Source organism: Furipterus horrens, unplaced genomic scaffold (assembly GCF_987537825.1).
Source record: "Furipterus horrens unplaced genomic scaffold, mFurHor1.1.pri manual_scaffold_6, whole genome shotgun sequence".
Lineage (NCBI taxonomy): Eukaryota > Metazoa > Chordata > Mammalia > Chiroptera > Furipteridae > Furipterus > Furipterus horrens.
In genome coordinates, this window is record NW_028327176.1 from 144,436,543 (window position 1) to 144,449,002 (window position 12,460).

Genomic DNA, 12,460 nt, shown 5'->3' on the forward strand with positions numbered 1-12,460 from the left:
AGTGGATTGAGCGCCAGCCTGTGAATTGAAAGGTTGCTGGTTTGATTCCCAGTGAGGACACATTCCTGGGTTGCAGACCAGGTCCTCAGCTGGGGACATGAGAGAGGCAACTAATCAATGTTTCTCTCACACATTAATGTTTCTCACCTTCTTCTTCTTCCTCCCTTCCCTTCTCTCTAAAAATAAATAAAAATAAAATCTTAAAAAAAAGAAATACTAACAGAGTTTTCAAGAAGAAAAGTAGACGTACAAATAATAAATGATATTGGGTTTACATATATCTCTTTATCAGATAAAAGATCTTGTACATTCCTTACACAGAATTCCCTAAAAATTCTCAGTGATTTGGGGCCATTGCACCTCTCTGAAAGTATGTGTGCAAAGGGGAGAGGCTGACAGGAGGACTGTCTGAAAGTGTGGTAGCCTTGTCACTAGCTAGCTAAAGGACTGTCCTCCTCTACTCTTGCTGAAAAAGGAAATTTACTTCCCAGGAAAGTGAATAAGAGAAACTCTAGTTTGGGGCCCTGCTGAAGGAGGGAAGAGGTGCCTTACTTCATAAAACTCCCTTTTTACACTTTAAGCCTGCAAATCACACCAAGCCAAACTTACAGTCTTTCTTAAGAAAATGACCAATCCAAGATAAAAAGCCTATAAAGACACAGATTTTGGTTAGAATGGATGGGTATGGGTGTTCAACATAACACGACCTGGTATCATTGTGCACAGTGGATATAAAGGGTTATCAGTGGAAAAATCTGTTCACACATCTAAGCTTTCTGTCAACATTTAATGCCTAAGTAATAAGTATAAAAAGAAATCACCGAGAACCATTAGATGTTGGGAAACACTTAAAAAAACACAACAAAACATATTTAACTCATCTGACTAATGTATTTATATGGCAATATATGTCTGAATATTGCCTTAAAAGAACAATTATATGATTGGAGACTTTACAACACTGATTTAAAGCGTATCTTATATACCACATAGCTAAAGAAATATTGTCAGTGTATTTTATACTTTCAAAAGCCACACTGTGTGAAAATTTGTTACATAGATTACATACAATCATTAAGACCTGTTGGACTGAAGTCTCAAGAAAACATTTTCCTGTTTTGACAAACTCATGTTATTCATTATTGAATGATGTATCAGGATGTTTCTGTCAGGATTGTTAGCAATATTCATTATTCTCATTAGCAATCAATAACTTGACTGACGGGCATCTCCCAGAGAGAGAGAGAGAGAGAGAGAGAGAGAGAGAGAGAGAGAGAGAGAGAGAGGATATTTAGCTGCTTGCTTTGCCATGCCACATCACTTAACTTTATCTGTCAAGCTTCCTTAATATGACAGCATGGAAAATACCACAGAACAGTGTTTCATAATTAGCTTTCTATTTCCTTTTGATATTTTTGTTTTTTATGAGAGGCAGTATATCGTGTTACAACATGACATTCTAATACCCTGTAGCCTGTTCAAGATTTTAAGGTGGGTTTTTCTTTCTACTTTATGAAAGGGAGGAAGGGTAGGTACATTTTCAACATAATCAAAAATTCCCAGACACCCCCAGAATACTGCTTGTAATTGTAATGAGGTACAGAGCAGGGGTCCCCTGAAAACAGCAGAGCATATTCCCTATAACTCTTGACTGGGGGAGGGGGAAGTGGATAATATGGCATTTAAGATACTTTGCATAACAATGGCAAGTTAACTGCCATGACTTTCCTGAAGAGAGAGGACTGCTGCTCAAGGGGAAAGATGTATGTGACCTTAAGAGTGTATAGTGACTTGTGACTTAGCCAGAGGACGCGATGCCCACCCCAGATGCTGAGGTGATGCCCACCCTGGTTGCTCATGTGTCACTGGGAACTCTTGCCCTGTCTAAAGTTGGCAGCCAAAGGAAGATAAAAGATACGGGGGAACTGACAAAAATGGCACACCATAGGAGGCACTGGATATGAGGTCACATAGGACATTCTGGGCTGAGCATTTTAAATGAAGGTGGGCTAAGAGAGAGAAGGCGGAAACCACGCAGTCTGAAGGCTGTAGGTAGGCGGGAGTCAGCTAAGAGTCTGGTGTTTAAGTTGGAAGTCATGTAGTTTGGAGTAAGAGCAGGCCATGAGTTCTGGAGTAAGAAGGAGAAGACCACGGCAAAGCTGATGGAACTGTGTGGAGACCCACCAAGCCAAGCACGGATTTGTGAGGAATGCTGAAATGAAGATTTCTGCTTTTTTGAAAGATGGTACCTCTGACTAGTGTATTCTGAAACTGGCTTGGCTTGGCAAAGTGAGGCACAGTTATGTGGTTTTGGATGTTTTAAAGGGAGTAGGACTTAATGGCAGAAATCTGCCACTATTCTTAATCTGTATAACCTTTAAATAAACAACCCCTTTCCGTTTTTACCACATTCTTGCATTGGGAGTCACACTTCTTGGTGGTGGCCAATCGAACCTCATAGTTGTTCCAGAACAGCATTGATGGGATACTATAACATAATTGCTAAATGTGGGTCACAATATTTATTATTTCCAACAATTTTCAAGTCATATTATTGTTATGAAAAATTTTTATACATATTTTACAAATTGTCACAATGCAATGGGTGAGTTGTGGTACCACTTTGTTTTGCTTGTTCAGACTCTAACTCTGAACACTGAAAAGTTCAGGTTTTGAAAAACCAGGTAAACTATTTTTCTTTAGGAATTTGATACAGAAAGAAAAAGTACTGGTGTCCAAAATCTATTGCTTATAAGTCTGAGTTGAGCACAGTTAACGAATGTTTGGATTACCATTGGAGAAATATCCTGTAAGTCAAACTACAGTAAGTCATGTATATCTTAGTTAATTGAACACAATTGTGAGAAAACCCTAAAATTATTAGAAAATCTAAAAATTGAAAGAAATTCAAATGCAGAGAGCAATCATCTCTCAAACTAGTAAATATAGAGGAGTAAATAAAAATACATTCTGAATTCTACCTTAGCTTTTCCATCACCAAAACCTCAGTATGAATCATATTCTTGCTCATTTATAGGACTCTGATGTCTCCCCCTTGTCTTACGTTGGCCACCTACAAACCCCTTTTATCAGCAGCCAGTTTTTTTTTTTTTTAATATTATAAAACAAATTCAACCAAGTAAATTTAAATACCTAATTGGCTTTATTAAGCAATTAAAGAATGGGGAAACAGACCTTCTAGCAACTAGAAGGGTACCCTGGGGAGGTTGTAGAAAAAAGGGTAGGGGGTTATTAACAAAAGAAAGGAAAGGACGATTTTTAGACCAGGACATCTTTTGGGGGGATGGGCAAGGCACAGGTTTTATCATGCAGATTACCTTTTATCTCTAGCAGGATGGAGAGGACACCTGTAGGAGTTTACTGGTGCTTAACCAAAAAAATTCAGACTGGTTGAATAAGTACATTTCTGGGAGAGGTATGTTAGATATCATTAAATCATGGGCTTTTAGCATGAATGATGCCATTTTGGGCCTCTGAATTTCTCTGTAACAAATATGTATATCAGATCATATTACCTTTTTATTTGAACTTAGCAGTGAATTTCCATTACGAATTAAATAATAAATTTCCTTGTTACCATGGACTGCAAGACTGTACATAAAATGGGTTTGGTTTCCATCTTTCATCCTCACCCCTAATAAGAAAGGACATCCACTTAGGCTTTCTTATATCCTTATTTCACAGCAGTTTTACTTGCTCTTCTTTTTGCATGTTTTTTCCCCTATCTTATCATATATGCTTCAATTTCATATTTGGGATCTCAGTGTATGTGTTCCTGCCATGGTGCTGTACAGTGGCCAAAGAACACTGTTACAGCAAAACTATAACCTTACTTACTGCTATTATCAAACAGTAGCTCATGAAAAATCACCTCTGCCTCCCTTCTGCTTATCAAATCTTATGTGAGTGAAATTATCTGACAGAACCTAAATTATATCCAGAATCCTAGCAGCAAAGGAAGTTGTAATATAGTGTTTTAGCTTTAAATTTCTCCTAAAAATAGAGGAAGAGAAGTTGAGTAAATACAGGCTATATAGATATGGATTTAAATATCTATGGATAGATATTGATTATAGATAGATTGACTGAATGATAGATAAAAAAATGTTATGGAGTCCTGTACTAAACATAATGCTGCTTAGCTACACTCAGGATTTTTAAATAAAGACCAGGTCTGTGGGAATTCAGAAAAAAAATGTTCAGGATAATTCCTCCTTATTGGGTCTGAAAATAAGGCAAGTGATTCCTTTTCTGAATGACTAACTTCGTTTTTATTTGCATTTTAGATGTCTCTAAGGAAGGCAAAACATATTTTCTTGATTCTAGATAAATATTATTGAGTTAAATTGGATTCCTTGGCTACTATTTCAGTATCTAAAAGTTCCTAAACAGACTGTGAGATATTCCTGAGCTTCTCTTCCTCTGTGAAGCTTTCAGTCTTATAATAAAGTCCTTATAAAAAGCTCTCTGTATATCTATTTCGGGAAAGCTCTCATAGATGTGAGACATTTTAGTCATTCATTTTATAATTTTTCCCTAACAAATTTTTACTGAGTCCAACCTGACCCACCCACTGTGATATGCACTAGGCACAGCCCATCAGTCAGACAGAAAAGTGAACAGATGTTTGCATTCTGTGTAGTAAATGCCATTCTCTTTATTTGCAAAAACAAATAAGTGACCTATCCATACTGAATAGGAGTCAGGGAGATCTGGGCATGGAAAGGAATAGTCAACTTAGCCCCAAGGCCCTGAAGATTAGTCACCTAGAAAGGACTCATTAGACTTGGAATCTTTATGGCTTCAACTGTTACTCTATTTCTTAACACATAGCTTTGTTTATGTGATTGAGAACGCACTTGTGTATGGATGTGTGGAGTAGTGTGTTTATATGGGTTCATGGGAGGCTTGAAAAGTTGTAAGGTCTCCCTAAATCAAAGTTAGTAAGTGATCTGGGGAAAGATACAATCCACAATAATTCTTCTGAACTCAAACGTGGTCTCTGTAAACTTATACCTTCATCTCTCCTCCAACTACATATTCCTGAATGGTTTTTTAATCTCGCACATCATCTGTGTAACCAATTCCTGTATGTTGAAAATACAGACAGGTCAAAAAATGAGAAAAGCTGCTAATTTCATAGGAAAACAAAAATTACTAAGTAGTTTTCTGGTAAGTAGAATTAAGAAAAATTTTATAAAAAGTAGTAAAACTTGGAGAAAATTGCTTGATATACATTTGCCTTTACACACACACACATGCATACACAGGCAGGAGAGGAAAACAAAATAGTAAACCCTGATAAAATATGATTGATCCAAAATACAATTTTATACCATTCCATTCTGAAAACTCAGTTAAAAAATAGTACTATAGGTGAACAGAAAATATGCTATGCATGAGTCCTATAAAAAATTGAGAAGTCATAAAACTAATTAAGCTTTTGTTAGTCAGCATACCTAAGATGACTGTGAAATGTGGACCACACCCCCATACACACACACACACACACACACACGCAGAAATCAGTCAATAAGAAGGTTATGACACAGGTGAGTTTATCATATTTGTAGTATTTATTCTTAAGGTTTGTTGCTTTTCCATGCAGAGTATCTAACACTGAAATAGAAAAGGCACACTTTTTCTGCTTTGAAGAACCAGACATCAGAATTTGGAGAGAGCACAGACACTGAAATATGAAGAGGTAAACCCAGAAAGGAAGGAACCATAGAAGGTAGATCTAAATCTTGTGCAAATCTATGCAGAGTTGCAGCAGACCATGGAATTCTATATAAAGCAAAAATTTCTTTCAAAAATGAAGGCAAAATAAAGACCCCTGCAGATAAGAGAAAACTAATAATTTTTATTAGCAGTTGTACAATACCAGAAATATTAAAGGGAATTCTTAAGATGAAGAGAAATTATAGCATATAGAAAACCTAACTGGAAAACAATTAAGATGGTTGGTAATGGGAAATACTATTAACAACTTTTATCAATGATTTAAGGAATAAACAACAATTTTACTCAAATCTTTGTGTATTGTAGAAAATGTAGGAAGAAAAGACACTTCTCAATTAATTTTATATGGTTACTATAAATTTAAATAGCCAAATATAACAGAATACTATCAAGTTCCTGGGTAGTAAAAGATATAGGATTTTTCCCAGATGCAAGGTTAATTTAACATCCAAGGAACAAAAGGTATATTTACTAAATTAACACAACATATGAGAAAAACTATATAATAATTTACATTAATGGAGAAAAAGCATTTGACAAAATTTCACATCCACTAACAATAAAACACTCCTAATTTGATAAAGGGTGTGTACCAAAAGCTTACAGCTGACATCAAACTTAATGACAAAATACTTTTGATCTTAGGGGAAGTTACTACTTCTAGGTAACTTTGTATTTGAGCTCCAAGACCACTGCAATAAGGCAATAAAAATATATGGAAGTCATAAAGATTTAAAAGGAAAAAGAAAAATTATATTAATTTAGATTGTATACACAGAAAATCTTAAGTAACCTATAAAATTACTAGAACTGATATGTGAATCAAGCAAGACTGCAAGATGGAGTGCTGCATTTAGAAATAAAGATTTTATACTGTCAGTAAACAATTAAAAAGTAGCTTTACAGTTGACTCTTTTTTTTTTTTTTTTAATGAACTCTGAACTTTTTATTGGCCTCCTGCCCTGCAAAAAGATCCCCTACTTCTGCTGCCTTTAACGCCTCAAAACTTTGGTGTCGTTGACCTCAGACACCACTTTGCTGTCCACAATCCTGCGGGTGGTGGTCTTTTGGATGGTTTGTAAGGAGTGGCTGTTGTCCAGGGCGTCAACAAGATCGAAGTCCTCCCCTTCTTCCAGTAGTCGGCGGTAGGTGGCAGTCTCAGCCTCCAGCTTGATCTTGATGTTCAGCAGGGCCTCATACTCCTGGGCCTGGCGCTGCCCCTCTGCCCGGGTCTGGGCCAGCTCTGACTCCAGGTGCAGCAGGATCCCATTGAGCTGCTCCATCTGCATGGCATAGCGTGTCTCCACCTCCCTCAGGCTGTGCTCCAAACTGGCCTTCAGATTTCTCATTGAGTCCAGGTCAATCTCCAAGGACTGGACTGTAGGTCTCAGCACCGTGAGTGTCATCTCAGCAGCTCCTATCTCAGCGGTCTGCGAGGTGACCACTGTGGTGCTCTCCTCAATCTGATGGGACCAGTACTTGTCTAGCTCCTCTCAGTTCTTCCGAGCCAGCTCGTCATACTGGGCCCGGATGTCCGCCATGATTTTGCTGAGGTCCTGGGATTTGGGGGCATCCAACTCCACAGTCAGCCTGGAGTTGGCAATCTGGTTTTGTAGACCATTTACTTCCTCCTCATGGTTCTTCTTCATGAAGAGCAGCTCCTCCTTGAGAGTCTCGATCTCCATCTCCAGCTGCAGCCGAGTGATGTTTGTGTCATCAATGACCTTTCGGAGTCCATTGATGTCATTCTCCACAGACTGGCGCATGGCAAGCTCCGTCTCATACTTGACTCTGAAGTCATCAGCAGCAAGACGGGCATTGTCAATCTGCAGAACGATGCGGGCATTGTCCACAGAATTTGCAAAGATGTGAGCCCTCAGGTCCTCGATGATCTTGAAATAATGCGCCCAGTCTCTGACCTGGGGGCCCTTCCTCTGTAGGTGTTCCCGGATTTTGCTCTCCAGTCTCCGATTCTCAGCCTCCAGGCTTCTCACCCTCTCCAGGTAGGAAGCCAGGCGGTCATTCAGGCATTGCATAGTCTCCTTCTCGCTCTGAATGCCCCCTATGCCTGCCAGACCCCCGGCCATCCCTGCAGCCAGGCCCCAGGATCCCCAGTTGCCCCGCCCGCTGGTGGAGTGGGACACCGAGATCCGGGAGCCCGAGCCCCCGGCGCCTGCATAGACGCTGGCCGCGCTGCTGGCCGGCCGGACCCGGTGACTGGAAGACTGCACGGAGCCCAGGCTCTGGTAGTTTGTGGAGAAGCTGGAGCGTGTGCTGAAGCTCATGTTGCTCAGGGAGAAAGGCGAGAAGCTGAGACTCAGGTTGAAGCTGCAGTGTACAGTTGACTCTTGAACAATGCAGGTTTGAACTGCATGGGTTCACTTACTTGAATTTTTTTTTCAATAATACCCGTACTGTTTTTTTCCCGAGGTTGGGAGTCCTTAGATGCCAAAAGCAGACAATATTTATTGACTCATTTTAGATAGGGGACCTGGGCATCCACAGGATTTGCTATCTGTGGAGAGTCCTGGAATCAATCCCCTGAGAATACCTAGGGACAAGTAAATTTAGGGGAGTCAAAAGTTATACGTGGATTTTTGACTGCCTGAGGTTTGGGTTAGGACCCCTCAGCCCACAAGTTGTTTAAGGATCAACTGTATTAGAATGCCATCAAATCCCCAAATAGGAATAAATTTAATAAGATATGTTCACAACTCCTATACTGAAAGCTATAAAACATGGCTGAGAGAAACTGGGTAAAAGCTAAATAAAATAAATACATACATGTATACATAAATATATAATCACAGATCAGAACACTGAATATTAAGATGTCAGTTCATCTAAAATTAATTTACAGATTTAATACAACCCTAATCAAAATTTCAAGAAGTTTTTTTTAAGAAATTGAATCGCTGAGTCCAAATTTAACATGGAATAAAAAAAATGTATAAGAGAAAAACAATATTTAAAAAGAAAAATAAGTTGAATTCATTTATTACCTGATTTTAAGAGTTACTATGAAGCTATAGTCAACAAGATACGCAGTATTAGCATAAGACATGACAACTACATCAATAGAACAAAATAGACAAGTACATAAATAAACCAGCATTTACATAGTTATTTGATTTCTATCAGAGGCACCAAAGTCATCCAAATATAAAATAATTAAGGTCACTTTTTTGTTTGCATTTCTCATATTTAGAAAAAATAAATTTGAGAATATCAAAAATGTAAACATATAGTAAAATAGTTTCTATATGCCTTCAATGGATTAGTATGGTCAATTTAGAGAATGATTGATATTACTTAGAAAAAAAAAAAAAAAAAAAAAAGAATTATCTGACAGATACACTCAAAAAGCCCACGGCAGTGATTTCATCTGAAGGTGAAGAAAGTGAAAGGACACTTCTCAGCCCACGGAGGAAGTGTTCCAAGTGAACTTAATTTATCTGTTCCATACTCCTGTCTGTAAAAGAAAGAGTATGCATATATTAGAATAGTTAAAATGGATATATACAGTAAAGGTAGATGAAATAAATATTAAGTTTTTTAGACAGTTGAAAGAAATATGTGCATTTGTTGGCTCTTGGTGCTTTTGTGTATTTCTGTATTTTAAATATTACACCTACATCAATACCTGCAATTGATACAGCAATCCTCAAAAGTAAAAGTTCTGTCTTATTCTTGACTTCCTCAGGTCTAATTCTATTCCTCAAATGCAGTAGGTTAGCCCAAGCCTCAACTGTCAATATTTGATTCTCGGTTCTCTCACTTCTTGAAAACATTCTAATCCTATCACAAAAATGAATATACCTTAATCCCTTTATTGTCAGGGATTCAATGACCTAGAATACCCTTCCATAAGAGTTTCTCTCAGCAAAGGGCTTGCTCTAGAGTCAACAGTTACTGAGGCTTATGTATCTTATCCTTTTCTTTTATTCTGCACAGCACCTCAGGAGTGGGGTCCTTTTATCCCTCCATGATGGCTAATGACTTATCACCTCGGTGTCAGTCCAATCCCATGATAACTAAATTCTAGTGTGTGTTATTTAAACAACATAGGATGCACAGATAGGATCAATTTGCCATTGGACAATGCAGTACTCAACCATTTTCTTCCTAAATCCTGAATTTTAGGCACCTGGAATCTTGGCTGAGCTGCTCTTCCTTGCTTGTAGACATTCAGGATAGGGTTTCACATGGGTGGGATCTAATCTTGGATCTCATATTGACCGCCTTCTCCCTGCAGTTTTACTATCTCACACATGGATCTTTCTCCTTTTCAGAATCAATCGATTTTACTGCATCAAGAGTTTGTTGAGACTCCTTTTGCTACACAATGGAATAAACTGCAATTTATTAAATCATTAAAGAGAATTTAATTTATATATTATGCTATCCTCATTGACATATTACAGATGTGGTTAGGAAAAATGGTTCTATCTCTTCAGTCGTAGTCCTGCCTTACCACCAATCTTTGTGCCTCATGCTGTCTATATCACATTCTGCTCTGTGACAGATTTGTCATTTTCCATGGATCAGAGATTCTATAATGACTTCAGAGACTTCTCAGCTCCTATGACTGCAAATACTACTTAGTATTCACACTTGCACTGTCTTCACTTTCAAGGTATTGTTATACATAAAAACTATTTTTGCCAATAGACACTAAAACCCTATGCAGTCTATAGGAGAAGTCCCTATCTTTGTAATGATCTCAAAAGTGCCAGCCCCGATTTTTTTAGAGATGACTTCTCTCTCTACACTCTCTGTTGCACTTCTCTGATGATTTTTCTTTTCCTTCGAGTTCTGCTGTGGATTGTAAAGGTTATCCAAGAATTGGTTATATTTTGGTTAGAATAGTAGGATTTCCACATTTTGAAATGTCAGGGTTGCCACAGAGTCATTGATTATATGACCATAGTATTTGTTACACAATTAAGTATACTTTGTCTGGCTTAAGCAGCCTACAGTTTTATAGTTGAACATGCTTTTCTTAAGTTTATTTTTATCTTAACCAAATCCTACCAATGCGCTTTTACTTATTGAAATTCTAAACATTCATTTACAAGTCTAAATTACACTCTATGGATCTTTTATAGATCCCGCTTTGGAGTTAACTGATCTTTCCTCCGTATTTCCATAAAATACTATTTTTTTTTAATTACAAAGAAGGTACTTCCTTCTGTACATAATGGAACTGACAGGTTGTCGTTTGTGTATTTTTTAAAAAATCTAACATGATTTCCCAATTATGAGTTCCATTTATAATATTACAGAACAGGTCCTCCAAAGTTTCCCACAGCCCACAATTTGGGGATGGGGGATGGGACTCAGTGCAACACAGCCATTTTCCTAAGAAATATCTAGTTTCTTAAGATGTAAATAGCTATAGCCATTCCATACACCAAGGGGATGGGAAGGGTTTTAATCACAAAATGGTGAGGAAAAGCTTACAGGGCCTTCACAAATATAAGTGGCTGTGATTGGTCACCAAATACTGACTGCGTCACAGGCAGAGGTCACGCCTTTAAAAATAAGGCGGCAACTGTTAGCAGGGGGAAAGCCACGTGGTTTACAAGGACGGAGATAGAAAGAGAGCCATGTGAATTGAAAGGGAACCCTGATCAGCCTGCCTTAAGGTTGGGTGGGTAGGAAGGTGCTGCGTGGTTCTGGATTAAGAACTCCAGCCTCTGGAACCTGTCTCCAGAAGTGGGCTTCCACCCATGCGGGCCTAAGGCCCTCATGGGCCTGGCTTCTGTCAGTCACAAAAGTACTCCTGTTCCTGTGGGGAGCAAGGGACAGAGACCCAGAGTGTCTAAGCACACCTGTGACTAAAGTCCAGAGCCAAAGCATCATGAGCCAAGGGCAGAAAGCTGAGTCTGCACCAAGCACCATAGCAAGAGAGCAAGAGAGCAAGCTTTGACCTGCCTCCTGCTGAAAAAGTCCTCTCTCCTGGAATCTGACGCACTCCAGAAGCCAGTGGGAGTGTCCGGTTTTCCAACCACTGTTTTCCTTGTTTGCCTTTGCTCATCTTTCTAGGAGGTTGTTAATCTCCTCCATGCAGCTCTCCTACTGGGAAGATACAGTCGGTCTGGATGTCAAGGTTACATATGCTGGTGTGTTTAAAGATCACAGCTGGGTTTGTTATGCAGTGTGCCTCAAGCACCGTACCTGCTGCTCCATTGGCTCCTCCCTGTGTTGGAGAAGGCAGGGTGTTTTTAATCTGGAGCCTTGATAGCTTTCCGCACCTCTCTGCCTTTCCTGGCAAGAGGGGGGCAAGAGGGGGCACAGTCTTGATGCTGGATTTGGGAAACTCCAGACCATATTGGCAACTGCATCTGCTGATCATGACTAGTGAGACTTGCAAAATTCAATTTTCTCATTTTTGTTTCTTAATAGGCCACTGAATGATCTTCAATTCAGACTCTACTGATTTAAGTTTATTACCATTGTCTGTTTTTATTCATTTCTGTTAACTCATTAAAACACCACTCTTGTTCTCTTTCTCTTTGACACATTCTCATTGACACATTTCCTTTTCTTTTATAGCAATGATCACAGTTCTAATCTTATATTTTTGTATTTATTTACAAAATATTTATCTCCTCAATTAGAGGACATGTTATAAAATTACAGTGACTCTACCTGTGTTCTCATCATTGTCTTTTGAGGGTTTAGCACAGAGCCT

General features: G+C 38.6%; 1 pseudogene; it reads right to left on the minus strand.

Moving 5' to 3' along the window:
- Positions 1 to 6,687: 6,687 nt before the first annotated feature.
- On the minus strand, positions 6,688 to 8,085 carry LOC150007531 (keratin, type I cytoskeletal 18 pseudogene; annotated as a pseudogene).
- Between the last annotated feature and the right edge of the window lie 4,375 nt (positions 8,086 to 12,460).